This window comes from Phaseolus vulgaris, chromosome 8, assembly GCF_000499845.2.
Source record: "Phaseolus vulgaris cultivar G19833 chromosome 8, P. vulgaris v2.0, whole genome shotgun sequence".
NCBI lineage: Eukaryota > Viridiplantae > Streptophyta > Magnoliopsida > Fabales > Fabaceae > Phaseolus > Phaseolus vulgaris.
The window spans coordinates 20,189,384-20,201,918 of NC_023752.2; the positions used below are offsets into that span (position 1 = coordinate 20,189,384).

Below are 12,535 nucleotides of genomic sequence, written 5' to 3' on the forward strand. Positions count from 1 at the left end.
GGATTCACTCAATATTGTCCTAGCCAATTCTTCAAGTGATTTGCTCTTTCTTTCCACCACAACATTTTGCTGAGGTGTTCTTGGAGCAGAGAAATTGTGGAAGATACCAAGCTTTTCACAAAAGGAGCAAAACTTCTCATTTTGGAATTCTCCTCCAGGATCACTGTAGATAGCACATATGTTGTTGCAACCTCTTGGCTAGTTTTTTGAATGCAAATAAGGCATCACCTTTTGATTCCAGAAACAATGTCCATGTGAACCTGGAAAAATCATCAACCATAACAAGAGCATAGTAATTCCCACCAAGACTCATAGTTCTTGAGGGACCAAACAGATCCATGTGAAGTAGCTCAAGGGGTTTTGAAGTGGAAACCATATTTTTCAGTTTAAAGGAATGTTTTGTTTGTTTCCCCTTTTGGCAAGCTTCACATATATGATATTTTTCAAACTTGAGCTTAGGTAACCCTACAACAAGATCATTAGATATCAGTTTGTTTAAGTGATGCATATGAATATGAGCAATTCTTCTATGCCAAAGCCATGATTCCTCATGCTTGGTTAAAAGACAACCTATGAATGTGGGATGTGACATATCAAGAAGGTAAACATTATTAACTCTTTTACCAAACAACAACACTTCATGTGAATTGGATAGACGAATCTCACAAGTGTTGGGTTTGAAAGTTACTTGATACCCTATATCACACAGTTGGCTTATGCTGAGAAGATTATGCTTGAGTCCTTCCACATGTAGGACATCATGGATCAAGAAGTTGTTCTCATTACCAATAGTGCCTTTCCCAAGAATCTTCCCTTTGTTGTTATCCCCAAAGTTACATGACCTTCTTGCTTGAGGATGATGTTGACAAACTTAGATATATCTCATGTCATGTGTTTGGAACCCATTTTAATACCCTTGGGAACAAAACCTTTTCGAATTTTACAGAACCTGATGACATAATGACCCTTTCTCATACAATAGAAGCAGGAAACAACCGGTTGTTTCGACTTTTTAATCGGTTGTTTTTCTGCAATGGTTGAAAAATGTTTTTTAATGCCATCATTCTTGCTTTATGGATTAAAACCAACTCTAGATTTTCCAAAGACATAGTTTTAGGATGCAAGTACAGTCTCAAAGTTTGATTTTCCTTTATTATCCAAAGTTTTCAAGAGATAATGAACCTTCTTTTGAAGAGATAAACAGTTTTCACAAGAACTAGAGTCACACTTGCAAGAAGAATTTTGATAAACCATTTCCAAAATTTCAAAATCAATTTTTGAATTGTTTAACTCTTCTTCCAAGATTTTGACTCTATTTTTCAACCAGTTGTTTTTACTTTTCAACTGATTGTTCAAAAATATCAAGAAGTTAATGTCAATGGGAGTAGGATCTAGAGAGGTTTATGATAGTTATCATCTAAAATATTTAGGATCACAGAAATAAAATTGAATTCAGGAATGAAAAGGGTTGATGCTAAAGAAATGTTCTGTTTGACCCACTTGAAGGCGTGAGCTTGGATGAAATATAAATTCTCAAAAGTGAGATTCTTTTACGTAGATTGGCATTTATGTTCAGTATAATGCATAAAATCATTAACGTAAAGAGGGGAATATATGTTATGAAAGTGAGTAAGGGCTAATAGTAGATTTCAAGAACTAGATGTTTTTAAGCTTAAATTATTCTTATATCTCCTATCTATGCAACATTAGAGCCTGACATTTATCAAGGTACTCTTATTTTATTCTGGATGTGGATCTTTGGTATCCGATGTATATGAAGAGATTGGGGATTGAGGGCTGTGTCAAAAGGTATAATATAATTTGTAGGAAGAGTACCAATCAAGATACAAAGAAGTTTTGTTCGTGATACTACACTGCGATTGGACTAGGTCTATTATGATGTATTAAGTGTGTTGTGCCAGAATTCATAGCTAGCGACATATTTATATGAAATCTTGTTGTATTAGTCTCGGTGTCAGTTTCAGTGTAGTTATGAAACATGTGAGCATCTGCAAATAGGATGCAGTCTATTGAAAACATATTGCATAGTGCCTCTGTTTGTTATGTTAAAATTTGCTTTCAGATCTTGTTAAAATATCATTAGTGGATTTCTCGTGATTAGTGCTTGAATCCCTGGTATATATGTATTCAATTAATAGTTGCTGATAGGACGAGAAGATTGGTCTTTAAATTTTAAGTCAATTTTTAACTAGTTATAATAGAGTAGACAATTAAAATTTTATTGAGGTGTATGTCTCTTTTGTTTTGTAAGAAAGTTTGAACCACCCTAAAGTGGTATATATTAATTTTTTTTTTCTGATTTATGTTATATGTAATGCCTCTAGACATATCCCTTTATCCTGATCGAACCAACACATTGGGTACGTATTTAGCAATCTGATTCTGATGGTCGTATGATAATAGTTTGTAGAAGGAAGGGTAGGGAAAGGGTATGGGTTTAAGGGGAATTAGACAGGTTGGTTTTTTTGCTGACTATAAGAGGATCAAAAGTAAAAAGATGAAGGCATGTACTACCAATACACATAACACTTTGCAAAAGGTGAAAGTTTGGAGTGCAAAACATGAAGTGGCATGCATGAACACGTCTCATAGGTTTAAGGGTGTTGAATTATATACTGCATATAATATACAGTACTAACACTGTAATGTACGGATGGTGATGGGGTCACCTTTACCGTGAGTGGATGTTATTTAAATTGATAACCACTTGTATTATGTGTTTTAAATGTTTGCAATATAGGATGCATGTTAGTAATGGATATCTTTTATGGGATGTAAGTCATGTTGGTATAATAAATGTCCTATGTAAATAGTTTGAGTTGTGTAATAGTGTTCTTTATTTATAATATATTATTCTTTTTCAATAAAAAAACTAAATACATAATTTTTTATGAGATCTTTCACATTTTCCCAAAGAATAACGTCTTGATATATAAAAATTAAATATTTATTCAATAATTTGTATAAAGTAAAATTAAATTAATTTAAGAACTCATTCAAATAAATTGAATATTTTAAAGGATAAAATTTATAAATTAATTTTCACTTGAGCTTTTCAATTAAGTGATTGAAGGTTTTGTTTCGTGTAGCTTTCAATTCTATAAATGACCTGTGAATTTGATTAAACAGATAGAGAGATGGATTGGAAACTTGATATGGACTGGTAGTATTCTTAAATAAGATATTGTCACGGTGAATTGGTACAAAATCTATTCTTTCAGGATCTGGGATGGTCTTCAAGTCACTAATTTTCAAGTTGAAAATAAAGCTTACCTTCTTAGGAATTCTTGAAAGTTTGTTTATGCTCTACGCCTTGGTCTCTTTTGTTGCAGTCTAGATAGCATAGCTCCTACTTACAAATCATCTTTTATCTCACTATAAGAAAATAACAATTTAGTTACTGAATTCAGCGACCGAAAATAAGTGGTCGCAATTTGTAACCGAAATAGTCACCGAATACCTGTAGTGTCAAATCTGGGACCGAAATAGCAACCAACTGAATTATTAATGATTTTAGTTAGTTCTGCGACTGAATCAGCGACCGAAGTTGAGAGTGACAAAATAACTGGTCACTAAAGTGGTGGCTGTTTTGAATAAATTGAAAAAATATATTTGCGACCGAATTAGCCATCGATTATGTTTCTTTTTTAGCCACCGATTTTAATTCGGTTGCTAAATATTATTGTTTATTTTCTGCCACCGAATTAATCACCGAAAATGTTTATTGTTTAGTCACCGATTTTTTTTTTGTCGCTAAATATAATTGTTTATTTTTGCAACCGAATCAGCCACCAAATTTATTTAGTTTTTAGCCACCAAATAAATATATTTTTTAGCCACCGAATTCTTTTGATCGCTAAATATAATTATTTATTTTATTACTATTACTAATAATAATAATTTATTTTTATTTTAAAAAAATATACAAGGATAACACTTTATATTTATATATTCATGAGTGATGATGAGTTTGTAGTTTTTTAAATTTAAATAAAATTAATGTTATATTATTTTTAAAATATCAACTCAAATAAAAATTATAAATAAAATTACATAACAAAAAATTATTATTAATAAAATTACAAATTTGTCTTTTGACCGTTTCGACATTTTGTGCCTTCACATCATACCAAATATTTTACTTTATTATTTTCAAAATTTACAATAATCTAATTTAATATCTTATTATTAAAAAAAGGTGTTTAGAAAATAATTAGATATTAAAACATCTTTTTATTTTAGTATTATAATTTTTTTATTTCACGTAATTTCGATAACCCATATTTCAGTTTTACATATATCTTGTCAAAATTGGACTGATCAATTTTTGTGATCTTAATATTATATACTTCTCATCCGTTTTGTGATCGTTAATATTATATAATTTCAACATTAATATATATATATATATTACTTGACACTATTAATTAATATTATTCATAATTATTAATTTAGGTTCATTAATATGTTGGGTATATGATCAAATATACATTAATAAATTAATAAATATAAACTGTCATTAATTAATCAATATATTTATTAATATTATTTAAAATTTAGTTAGTATTTTATTAGTATCTATAAATTAGTAATACCAATATACTTATATAAAAGTATAAGTATATTAAAAATAAAATTAGAAATATATGATTAAATATAATAGTTTGTATTAAATATACAAGCAAATTTTCTTAACTTAAATACAATGGCAGTAGGTATATCCTAAATTCCACTTCCGACACTGTAATTTCTCCTTTATTGTTTATGCCACATAAACAAAGTTAAATTAATTTATTAAAACTTATTTTAAAATTAATAATTTATATTTAGAAAAATAATTTTATTTTTCATACACAACTTACTACTTTTAATCAATTTTTTTTAATTATTTTTGTTAATTTATAAAACTGAAATTTGAAATTATATATGAAAAATTCAAATTCAAATTTATTTAAAAAACTGAATTTGTGTGTCATAAATTCTTGAATATTATTATTATTATTTTAAAAAAGTTTTCTTATTCTTCTTCAAGTTTCAGTAGAGATTTGGTGTTGGCCATTGAAGAATCATTGGAGAAGGAGGAGGAAGCTGTAGGTGGTGGTTGTGGTGCGAACGAAGGTGCGAGAGGAGGAGGAGGAAGCTGCGGGTGGAAGGCGTCTCCGCAAACGGAGACAAACAGAGGTGCGAGCGGAGGCACGAGCGGAGGCGAACGAAGACGCGAACGGAGGCGAGCGGAGGTGTGAGTAGAGGCGTGAACGAAGGTCTGCAAGTATTTACCTCTACCTCCATGTGTTCTTTAAAATTGTTTGGATGAGTATTTGTAGCTTTAAATGATTGCTCCTCCATTGTTGAACTTTTGTTGAACTTTTGTTCATCTTTTGTTCATGGGCTTTGAAGCTCATCAAGGAAAAGATCGTCAATATCACTGGATTCTTCATCTAAAGGACTTCACCTGTGTTGATAGGTGGAATTGAAAATTTGAAAAATATACGATTCACCTGTGTTTAAAATTCATCTGAATTAATTTTTGACAAGGACCTTATGTTTTGAGGGAATAAAATTATGATGTGTGAAAACGTGATCTTTGTAACGTTTTGAATAATTTTGATTCGAAAGTGTTCTAATATTTTTGGTTGCTGGATGAAACAATGATAAATATAATGGAGGAGTTGACTGGTATACCTATGAGGTTATGTTCAGATGGTTTATTAGTTTTTTCTCATTCATTTTAAAATAAAGCTCATTTTGGTTGGAGAGGGAAATGGCTTAGTTGTAATGTAGTGGAATGGTGCTTCTTTCCACTTTTGATGAATTTGGTCTATTGTTGTATTTTACATAATTGATGTATATTTCTGCAGCAAGCTTTGTGATGGAGATCAAACTCAAGTGGACATGGAGGCCAATGATCAAAAGCAAGAAGAGGTTGAGGCTCAAATGGAGGACTCTCATGGAGTTCAAAGCCCACCTCAAAGGCTTACAAGAAGCATGTTCAAAGCTTTAGGAGCTAATGGACGTTTGTTTTCTCTTTTTGTAATTTCTTTGTTTGAAGGTTCTTAGAGGAAAACATAAGAAACCTCTTTTGTCAAAGCATCTTTAGGTCTTTAGTTTAGGAGTCTTAAGGGGGTGTGCGTTTAGTAGAGAGGTGTAGAGGTAATAGGGAGGTACCAAAGTGAGAGAGGAAGTCACACCTTCCTCATGCTTGACGCCACTTTCATGTATTTGGGGGGAATTTTGAATTTAATTAGCTTTGCTTTTCAGCACCTCTAGGTTATAAATTAAGGTGCTGCCCTTGTATTTTTCAGATTTGAATTTTGAATTAGAGAAACTCTACTCAATTTGAGAGAGAATTGGAGAGCTTTGTGCCTTCCTCACTTAGTCTTATCTTGAGAGTTCTTTGGTTACCTCAAGTGGCGGCTTTGCACACTCATCTTGGAGTCTCCATCCTCTAAGTGGCGTGATCATCCAACCATTCCTCCATCTTCATGAGCTTTCTCTTGTCCTTCCTTCCTTCTCTTTTTATGTTCATGTCTTAGTTTGAGTTCTTGCATTTTTCAGTTCGGCATTTTCAGTTTACTTGTGATTTGCTTCGGTTCCTTTCATTTCTACCGATTCATCTTTGTTTCTTCTTCATTTCTAGCTTAATTGTTCGATGCAATTCTGTTCTTATACATTTTGTTCAGTGCTTTTTCCTTTTCAATCAATTTGTTCGGTTCAATTTGACAATACATGGAACTTCCATATGAGTTTGGGTTTTGGTACTAGTCTTGGTGAGTTCTTGATCATAGAACCTTGATCCAATTCTATCATAAAGTGCCTATCTCATATCCAACTCAAGATGATTCCTAAGAATGTCAAGAATCATTCATATTGTGCTATTGGAATCATATCACTTTGGTTGGCGAGGCTTCAGGTGAAGAGCAACTTTTTTCTTCTGAAAATAGCTCGATGATGGATAGCATTGGCTGTGAGCTCAATACCTATCTTGAAAAGATTAAGGTGTTGAAGATGGTTGCTGCCCCTTCAAGATTGTGTTTGATGAAGGCTTATATGTTGTGTTTGATGAAGACTTATATGTACATTTCATTTGTATTTTGCTTTGCGTTAAGTGTGTCTTAGGTAGTGCTTAGAGGTTGTCTAAGAGTGGGCTTTTTGCTGAGTAACTCACCTCATAACCACTGGCCATGTGATAAGAACAAGCATAAGTTTTCTTAAACTGTTTTTCACATGTTTTACAAAAAACACGTTTATTGCATAAAAAATAAATCTGTTCTTTCCGAAATAAACAGATTCATTTTTTACACTGATGCCTTGGCTAAGTCTTGTGAAAATTGGATTTTGTGCATCATGTATTTTGACTAAGTCTTCTGTCTTTCAAAACGACTGAGTTTTAAATAGTTAAACTTTCTCTGTTTTCGTTTTGAAAAAATAAATCTGTTCATCTGTAAATGAATAGATTCTTTTTGTCTCTGGTGCCATGACAAGCTTAAACGTTTTCAGTTTTATCTCTGCACCAGAATGGTTGACTAAGTCTCCTCACTTAACAAATTCTCTAACTGTTTTTTGAAAATAAATCTGTTTATTTTATTTTCAAATCTGTTCATTTTATAACAGCTTTAACTGTTTTTCAAAATTCTGTTATAAGTTGGTTTTCTATAAAATGCAAACTTGTTTCTGAGTTTAAGATCGATTCAAACAGTTCATACATTTGCAAAAACAAGTTTTACAGCAGAGAATCAAAAGTTTACAAAGGATTAGCATTTGTTCTTCAAAGATTTCAAAAATCACAAAGTGCTTGTTCTTGGTTTGGTTCCAAAAGCTTGGAGTGAGGTGCAGCTACTGTTCTAGCAATCTTGCCTACTGGTTTAAGGCAGATCTGTGTATCCTCAATCAGGTGTAGTCGTTTCACTTCTCATTTCTTGTAATAGTTTGGTTGAACACTCTTCTTGATAGGTGTTCTTGAAGAGTGGGTGTGTGTGTGCTGAAATAGGTTTTTTCAGCAAGAGTACCTAAGTTCTTGTAGGTTTCAAGAACAGTGGGAATTGTACTTGGTTGTACTGTGTTTTAGTGATTTCCACCTGTTGTTGGTGAAGACTGGATGTAGCTCAGTTGAGTGAACCAGTATAACTGCTTGTGTTCATTCTCTCTCACTCACTGCAATTTCGTTTCTGCATAATTGATAAAACAGCAAAGAAATAAATCTGTTCAATTGAAAATAAATCTGTTCTTTCTGGGCGCTGTGCACATTGTTCTTAATTTCTGGAAAACTGTCTGGTTTCAATAAGAACACTGATAATCTGTTAAAGGCGAATAAAACAGGTTGTATGTGATAAGATTGTCTCACAAATTGTCAAGCCCTTAACTGAACCTAAATCACATTAAGTGGAATTAAGGTTTGCTGTTTTCTGTGTCTCACTGTTTTTCAATCTGATATCTGTGTGTGTGCATCTGGAAAATCTATTTGCATAATCTTGTGATTAATCTTGCTGTATTAAAAGCTTTTCAAACAAAAACAGTGCTGAAATAAATCTGTTCATTTTCACATAAATCGATTTATTTTCTGTAAAACTGGGTTAAACACTGTTTCTGCGAGAAAGTTTTAAAAGGTCAATTCACCCCCCCTCTTGAACTTTGGCACTATTAAACCCAACATAAGGTTTGCAGTTTCCTGTTTTAAGTGTTAGTGGCTGTCCTTTATTGGACTCCTTCTTGAAGCAGGCTTTCTATACTTTTCTATTTAGTTCCTTAATTTTACAAGCTGACTCTGTCATTAGATGTAACATCTGAATTTTTCTGGTTTCCATTGCTTGTTTCTTAGTTAGCCTAATTGAGGACATTTACATGTCTAGTCTTCTCTGGCAGGAATGTCCATAGGACTTGGATAATTAACAATATCTGTCTTAATACTGATTGAATGCGGGAATTTTCTAAATTAAGTTTCCTTTCTGGTTTAGTTAATAATTTGAGCAATTGGTAAAATTTTGTTCTCGTTGCTGTTATGCATGTGGTTTGTATTGGCACTTTTTTCATTATTAATTTTTTTCTCATGGGGCCATAATTAATTTTGTTATCACCTCGAGAGAATAGGGGATGGCTGGTCAATGACCTCAACTATTTATGCTTTTCATTAAGTTTAATTTTTTTACTGTTGCATAATTGTTAAAGTACGAGTTTGAAAAATATGTAGGACGCTTGGTAACTAGATAATTAGCTCAGGATAGGCTACACCCTGAAGTTTAATTTCGTTTCTTTCTATATATGCTACATAGGAAATTTGTCTTGTGCCACAAATTGGGTCACAAAGGTTAGTTCTAATTACATTTTTAATTGGCATAATTTATGCAAGCAGGTTTCTCCCTGTGAGAATAACTCATTGTTTGCTTGTGGAAACTGTACTTGAAATTATAGTCTAAACTTCAAAGTTTTATATGTCAATATTGTATTATTTTCAGCATACATCCCAACGTTGATTCTCTTTTACTTTGTATTATTCTCATCTTCATCAGATTTGTTGGAATACTTGGTATTCTTATTCCCTTGTGCATAAATCTATTTGCTAACATTCTGCCTCAGCTTTTTTCTTTTCCTCACTCTTTCCTAAATCCCTCCAAAATTTGCCACCTACTCCAGAATCAATCTACTTAAAGAATTGGCTATGATATTATGCTTGCTTTTTTATATTCACAAGGAGAATATTATCCCAACAAGACTTATTGGACCTTGCAACACAATTTTTTGTTTAATAACCTCTTTGAGAAATTTAGGTCCTTCCACTTGTGTTCTTAACCACCAAATCGTGACCCAAACTCACAAAAAAGCAAGAAAGTGGAAATCAATTTGGTAGTACTTAGTATAAGCATAAGGACTTGGTTAGTTGATTACTAAAATCAGATACTTTTAGATGAAGTCGTGGTGCTAAAAGTTCAGTATTGTAGTTTCTACTAGATACTTCATTAGAATTATTTTATGTTCTCAGAAATAGTAGCTAAAATGATGGTTAAGGTAATAAACAAAGGGAAAACTAGAGAAGAACCTTAGGTATGCTATCGCTTAGAGTATTTAAGAATTCTTTGTATCTTCCAACACCAGTCAGAAAATACTTGAGGTGATTCTTTGAAATTGCTGGTTCTGTAATATTTCCACCATATTCGACCACTATAGTTTTTACATGTTCAGATAGATGAAACTCTGCGTCACATTCCACCAGAACACTTCGGAGATTTGCAAGGCTTCTAAGAAATGCTGCAATTTCATCCCAACTATTATCCTCCATATCCACGAAGGGATGAATATAAGATAGGGGATTCATTGATGGCCACATCCGAGACCGAATGATAGAAGGAAAAAGATTATGTGACAATCCTTCACATCCACGTAGGAATATATATCCAATGCTTTTTGGGCTTACAATTGTAAAAGGCAATTGTTTCGTAACTGTATTTTCAGCCATTATATTTATCAAGGATTTCAATCCCACTATATCTTTTTCCATTAAGTCAATCTTTGACTTTATATTATATTTGCACTCAATGTTTTATGCCAATATTCCAAAATAAAATATAAAAGTTAAATAAATCGATCATTACTGAAAATAACAAAGTGAGACTTATATTACGTGGATATAATTATTTTAGATTTTTATTCAAAAAGCGCATGTAGAAGTTTTTCAACACCACGTTATATAGTTCAATTCCAATCAATCTTTATATATGAATCCCATTTTGTATAGCAATGAGTAGAGTTTTTGGATCACAGTCATATTATTACTATAAGACTTTGTTTTTCCCTATTTGGTTTGTTGCATTGTTATTTGTCTTCCACTCTAATAATCCCTTCACTAACAATTACTTAAGGGTTAGGTTAAGTGTGTTTTTATTGCAAGTTCTAAGTTAACTTAAACGTTTATTGTTCTACTGCTTTCTTTTTCTCTCATCACAATCATTCTCTTTTCTTTTCACTCTCTCTATCCCATTTCTCCAAAACCGTCACAGTTTATTACTATTCTCATATGCATCATTATTTCTCCAAAGTCTTTGTTCTAAACTTGCCTCTACATTCATTTCCTTAGTTTGTAGTTTCTTCTTTCTTATTTTTTTGTATGATATCGGGATGAAACTGTTGGCAATATGGCTAATCAATGGTTGATTATATCTCACTTTGTATTAGTTTTCCATGATGGTGACTAAACCTTTATTATTAGGTTGAAGCTAGTTTTACTTATTTTAATGATCTTTTGATTCAATATGACATTCTTCATCTCTCTTGTCTACAGGAAAAATATATATAGCAGCAGCTCTATATAAAGAATAGAACCTCCTCCAAAGATCAGTTACAAAGTGAACCAACAAAGGTATGCTTCTCTTCCTGTCAACCCAATACTTTCATATTTGCATCCATTTTTTACTTTCTCCATTCAGTGTCCTGTTTTCTCTCTCCTAAAACAAGTGTATACATTAAGAATTTGTTGTAGTCAGATTGCATTAATGGAAATCCTCGAAGGTAGAAAGTGGATGTATAAAAGATTGGACAGAAACAAACATCTGATGAACTTAGGACAAAACATGTCAAGGAGCGGACTCTTGAAGAAAAGATGGAGCTATTGATGAAAACTCATGAAGAGCAAAGTGAACGCATGCGCAAACAAGATGAGCAGATGCAACAAATCATGCAACACATTCAAATGAATAATCCCATATCAGGTTCTTCAAATCCTACTACCAGTGGACATCATCAAGGAGACAACATTGGAGATGATAGTTCATAAGAAGATTAGTTGGATGCTTAATTATATAATAGATTTGACTCTTTTAACTAGTTTTTAATACTTTTCGTTGTGTAATACGATTTACTTTTAATTTGAGTACAACTCCTTCTTAAACTATGTATTAGAAGTTCACTCGTATTTAGCTTGATTGAATTTTGAGTATCTATAAGCAGGTTTGAATTTTTGTATAAAATGGTTAAAATACCATTTTAAATAGGTATGAACAATAAATATAAAAATAGCCATCGAAATTGAAATACCAAATTAGCGACCGAAATAGAATCGGTCGCTGTAATTAAGAAAAATATTTAGCCATCGAAATCAAATCAGTCACTAAAGGGGTCTCTATATAGCCACCGAATTAGCCACCAAAAGTTTTTTTTTAATTAATTATTTTGACCCATTAGCGACCGAAAATGGTGGTCGCTATCACCTCTATTTCAGCCACCGATTTAGCCACCAAATTTTTATAAAAGTTTGGTCGTTAATTTGGTCTCTGATTTTTGTGACCAAATTTTCTACGACCGATTTAGCCACCGAAATTTCGGTTGCTAATTTGGTTTCTAAACTTTGGTGACCAAATATTCTGGGACCGATTTGGCCACTGAAATATCGGTTGCAAATTAGTGACTACCGTATAATTCGGTCGCTAAAGGCTTTGCGACTAGGGTTTTCGCTTCCATCTTTATTTGGTGGTTGTTTCGGTCGCAGATCCGTTTAGCGACCGATTATAGTACTGTTAGCGACCAAATT

At 32.4% G+C, this 12,535-nt stretch overlaps 1 long non-coding RNA gene across 2 annotated transcripts; it reads left to right on the forward strand.

The window, feature by feature from the left end:
• The first annotated feature begins 5,057 nt into the window (after positions 1 to 5,057).
• Positions 5,058 to 11,944, forward strand: LOC137826422 (uncharacterized). Of its 2 annotated transcripts, none has more exons than XR_011083489.1 (4): positions 5,058 to 5,290; positions 5,880 to 7,017; positions 8,675 to 11,368; positions 11,477 to 11,944. It is a non-coding gene; the product is annotated as an uncharacterized lncRNA (long non-coding RNA). The 2 variants fall into 2 exon arrangements; XR_011083488.1 differs by having other exon boundaries at positions 11,489 to 11,944.
• Positions 11,945 to 12,535: the final 591 nt, after the last annotated feature.